At 34.2% G+C, this 5,726-nt stretch overlaps 1 pseudogene; it reads left to right on the forward strand.

Moving 5' to 3' along the window:
* Positions 1 to 3,927: 3,927 nt before the first annotated feature.
* LOC149154650 (benzyl alcohol O-benzoyltransferase-like) lies at positions 3,928 to 4,814 on the forward strand (annotated as a pseudogene).
* Positions 4,815 to 5,726: the final 912 nt, after the last annotated feature.

The raw sequence follows: 5,726 nt of genomic DNA on the forward strand, positions 1-5,726 counted from the left end.
ACCAAATTTGGTCCAATTAGTTAAAAAAAAAATTATAATAATAATTATTTAAATTTTATATATATAATTTTTTAAAATTGAATTGTGATAGATCTTAGTATTTGTAATTATTTAATTATTGCAATAAATTGAATATGATTATTTAAGTTTTAATATTATTATTTTGATTAAATGTGCATCAAGCAATGATTTTATGACTTACATGTAAAGGCTCACATGTCACTTAGTTAGTGTGTCGGTTATCTATCCCTAACTACTTCCAAGAAGATTTATTCTCCAAGATCAAGAGGGTAAGGGGTAGGGATACCCGAGATAGGAGAGGAGAAGAAAAAGGAGAGAGAACGTTGAAGGAAAAAACTCTGTGCCGAGAGAGGGTTTATACGCTATGTCCGGTGAAGACCAGATGGCTATGATAAGAGTGCTAATCGTATGGCATTGAGTAGTAGCTCGGGGGGAGACTTAAGCTTGGAAGTCAGTCACAAGGTTGGGAAGAAAATTTGGGACTCAGGCTTGGAAGCGAGTCTCAAAGTTGGGAGGAAAATTTAGTAATTATAGTTGTTTTGGACCAAATAAGTAGCCTGCGAATTAATTCTAAGAGCAGTAGCTCATGGGGAGACTTAGGCTTGAAAGCGAGTTACAAGGTTAGGAAGAAAATTCGAGACTCAGGCTTGGAAGCAAGTCTCAAGGTTGGGAGGAAAATTCCATAATTATAGTTGTTCTGGACCAAATAAGTAGCCTGAGAATTAATTCTAAGAACAGATAAGTATTCTTTTATCTCAGATAGAGGGTTTATACACTATCTTTTATCTCAGATAGAGGATTTATACACTATGTGTGGTGAAGACGAGATGGCTATGATAACACTGCTGGTTATGATAACACTACTAGTCTTAAATGCTATGGTAAGACTATTGGCTATGATAAGACAACGAGTCTTAAATTCGGTAATTATAGTTGTTCTGGACCAAATAAGTAGCCTACGAATTAATTCTAGGAACATATAAGTATTCTTTTATGTCATACAAAGGGTTTATATGCTATGTCTGGTGAAGACATGATGGCTATGATAAGACTGCTAGTCTTACTACATTGAGCAACAACTCAGGGGGAGACTTAGGATTGGAAGCAAGTCACAAGGTTGGGAGGGAATTTCAAGACTCAAGCTTGAAATCGGTAAATTATAGTTGTTTTTTATTATTTCTGAGAACACATCAGTATTCTTTTACTTCTGGAGAGTTATTTGCATCTTATGTTGATTAATAATAGATTCTTGAAGCAGAATAATGTATACTTACGACACTCGTTCACTGTAAGAAAAGGAAAACGATTAGAGAGCCAACCGTCTTTCTACCAATTTCATTTAATAGAAAAGAGAAAGATCTCGACTGTAAGCCGGATTTAACTAATTAAAAGATTAAACCATCCAACTACAAAATTATAGACAGGAGTATAGCCGTGAGTAAAATCATCCAACTGAGAGTACACAATAACGAATTAAAGAACTTAGAAAAAGTTACCAAACCACAAGTGCCGAAATTTATATTTCATAAGGGTAAATAAAATCACCCAACTGAGAGTACGCAACAACAAATTAAAGAACTTAGAAAAAGCTGCCAAACGACAAGAGCCAAAATTTATATTTCATAAGGGTTAGACAGAAAACAAGCCCCAAATCTCTGAAGAGCATGTATAAATTTAACCACAAAGAATGGAAAAACAAAATACCCTTTTCCTATATTAAACGCGAGATAAACCCTTCATTTCCAATATAAATTATAAGAAAAAAAATACATTAAAAAGACAGAATCATGTTCAGAGAAGTTTCAAAACTAGGAAGAGGTTCCAAATATGTGAATCAAGTCCTCGAATAAACACTCTCATAATTAATTACAATTACCCAAGTAAATCCTCGAATCAGAATTTGACCAAAACTAGCATGATGGTCTTAGACTGAAAAAAAACTGAGTATATTAAAGCAGTCACAAAGGAAATAAACACTCTCATAATTAATTACAATTATCCAATTAAACACTCGCATCAGAATTTGACCAAAACCAACATGATGGTCTTAGACTGAAAATAAACTAAGTATATTAAAGCAGTCACAAAGGAAACGACTTTGTGCCTCATTAAGCTCAAAAAATCCCAAACCCACATCCAAGAAAACTCTGTAAACAATGTTCATGTTACCAGGAGGCAGAAGTAAAGGCGGGTCCGCAACCTTGGAACCAGCTACGGGAAGGGGACCTCGCTGTCCCAAAAGAATCATCGAGCAGCATGAAGACTCCTTTGGTACCTTGCAATCACCAGAGAAACAATTAGAAGGGAGGACGAGTACACTGTAAGCTTGGAAACAAATAAAACTTAGAAACAAAAAACCCCATTCTTGGTTTGAGATTGAACCTCATGGTGCCTCCATAGCAGAATCGTTGAAACCCTCCTTCACCTTTCTGGCAGTTCAAGCGAGGTATATTATTATCTACATCAGAGAAACCTGAGTATGGTAAGGGAAATAGAACCGGAACACGGAGTCAAAGGCAGAGAGAAATGGCGGATTAGCATCTCACAAATAAACCAGAAGGGAAGTTAAGTCCTTTCACCGTTGGATCAAACCCTGCAGCGGAGAACTGTCAATGCCAGGGTGATGAACAAACCAATAAGGTAAGTTAAATCCTTTCACCGCTGGATCAAACCCCGCAGCGGAGAATCATCGATGACGAGGTGGAGCGAAGAGCGAGAAAGCTCAATGAACCATCCAAAATTCCCGATCCCCCCAACTCACAATAGACCAGGGTCAACATTAAAATTCCATTAATAATATGGTACTGGGTAGATCTCCAAATCCGTAACCATATTACGTGCAAACCATTACCATTAATGCTTGTACGCAAACCAATACCATGTAACTGTAATAAATGTAGTATAGTTATTCGAACAGTATAAGGTTGGCGTATATAAACAATTACGCAGTGTAATGATGGCACACACAGACGTTTAATAGATGCTATAAATAGTACAATGCATGCATATCATAATTAGCATAAGTAAAAAAACAAAGTAACTTACTTACATTCTGAATGTTATTTAGAGTTGTGACAACTAACGAACATCCTTGCAAAAATAGCAAGTCTATGAGGTGTGATTATTGGTTACTTCGAGTTACCAAATTTTGGGGAGAAACAAAAAAGAAAAAGAAAGAAAAATGTTAGGCTATTTGTTAGTTTATGGATTAAAAAAGAAGTTTCAGTTCCATCTAGGAATATTGAGTTATCAAACATTTTGTTTTTAAATATGGTAAAATGAAGTAATTTGTTAAAACTACCGTTGTAAAATTCATAATTTTTCTTCAAAATTTTCATTTTTTTTAATATATACTCCCAAATTTTTTCTCCATAGGATTTTAGAGAGTTGAATATTTTAGTATAGATTCGTTATACTTTGGTAATTATGGAATGCACTGAATTTTTATGTTAGTATTTGTGGATCTCCTCAAAAACTCTCCATTATCTATGTGTTAGGTTTGTATTTGTGGTTTTGATTTTGTTTAATTTTGGAATATTTTTCCAATTCAGATTTTTGTGATTTATATTATTGAATAATTAAAAAAACATTTTTTACAATCATTACATAAGAAAAGTTTTACCAATATATTTCTAACTATCCAGTACAAGGTTCATAACCCTGTACTGAATGATTCCAAACTCTTGAACAAAACTTCTCCTATATAATTATTACTAAAATAATTACTAAAATATTTTGGAATATTTTTATAATGTGACTATGGAATATTCTTGAGATGTGATTTTGATAATGGTATTATTTTGGTAACAATGGTTGAATCTTTGGTAACTTCTATGTTTGAATCTTTCACAGGTAACGCGTCTAAAATGTGGAGGCTTCATATTAGGTTTGCATTTCAGCGATTGCATGACTGATGGCGCTGCAATCGCCCAGTTTGTGATGGGTTTGAGTGAAATAGCAAGAGGCGCAGCAACACCTACGGTTCCTCCCGTTTGGAAAAGAGAAATCCTTCGACCCAGAGCGCAGCCTACCGTGAAATCCCCTGCTATCGGCCGTTTATATTATGACTTTGTAGACAAATATCGAAAATCGGTGGTTCCAGTGCGTGCAGGAGAGGAAATGAGCTCAAAATGGTTCTATTTTGGTCCAGAAGAAATTGGAGCTTTGAAACGGCAGGCAAAGGAGGTGAGGCACTGCACCACATTCGAAGTAATAGAGGGTTGCTTGTGGCAATCGAGAGTAAAGGCTCTCAATATCCCTGCCCACCAAGACTCGGCATTATTGTTTTCCGTGAACGCCCGTTCTCGATTTCGACCGCGTCTGCCCACGGGGTACTATGGAAATGTAGTAGCATGCGGCCACGCTAAAGCAAGAGCCGGAGATCTGATTGACCAGCCATTGTCTTTAGCTGTGAAATTGATTATCGAAGGCAAGAAAATTGTTGACGAAGAATACGTGCGATCCACGGTTGATTTGGCGGAGGTCAATGGGCGTCCACTCAGCCCACCGAGCGGTTATTATATCATTTCGTATATTTCCGAGATTGTAGTGGATTGCGCAAATGCCGACTTCGGGTGGGGAAAAGCAGTGTATGTGTGTCCTGCTTCTTCCCCGGTACCCAACCTTTCGTCTTTGATGAGGGCCTCAAAGAACGACTGTGAAGGAATCAGCGTCCCTGTTTGTTTGCCATAGAAGGCTATGCAAATATTTGAAGTGTTTGTTTGCCATCGAAGGCTATGCAATTATTTGAAGAAAATATGTACGCAGTAAGCAACGGCGGCCTTCGGACATAGCTTCGTTGGTGTAGAAACAAAACAGTGGCATATTCTTCATAGTAATTATAAAATAAAGAGTTGGTATTTATTATTAACAGCAGTTATGTTCCGTTTCGTTTGCTTTTTAATTTAATTAAAAAAAATCATTTCAACCCATTTTATTTATTCACTTTTAATAAAAAAAACTGATATTTATTTTGTTGTTTTTACAAGTTTGATGGGTAACTTTGCACAATCCAAGTGCTATAGGGGTTTTTCACGGTGTTGAATCTATATATGCAGTCAAAAAACCAATTTAAATAACACAAATCAAAATTTGTTGCACTAAAAACAACTTGGATATTTATTATTAAAAACATTATGTTTTGTTTGTTTTTCAATTTAATTAAAAAAAATTATTTAAACTATTTTATTTATTTATTTATAACATTAAATTTTTATTGCTTATTATCATTTTAATATTTATTTATTTTTTACATATATTTTTGAAGTGTATTTATGTTAATTTATTTATTAATTCTCTATATATAGTTGGCTTGATTTACAAGAAATTTGAATCTTAAATCTCATGGTTTACATAATACTTCATAACAAGACGATTACTAATTAACTTGCTTCAAATAGGTAAATTCTTCCTCTTATAATAATAATAATAATAATTTAATTAATTTTTATGATTTTTTGTTTTTTAATTTAATTTTGGTAATATGAGATATATTATGAAGTAAGTGTTTTAATACCTATTTTTTATGGTAGATATTTATTGATTAAAGGATAAATTTAAATGTTCAAGTATGGGAGGGATGTTGTAAAAAACATAACGTTGGCTTAATTAAAAAGGCGAAAAAAACTAAAAGGTAATGATATACATAATGAGTTGACTCAATACCAAACCACATTACATATATACATATATTAGAGATGTGTAAT

Source organism: Pinus tabuliformis, chromosome 9 (assembly GCF_031772625.1).
Source record: "Pinus tabuliformis cultivar Carrire ecotype Pingquan chromosome 9, CPIR1, whole genome shotgun sequence".
Taxonomy (NCBI): Eukaryota; Viridiplantae; Streptophyta; class Pinopsida; order Pinales; family Pinaceae; genus Pinus; species Pinus tabuliformis.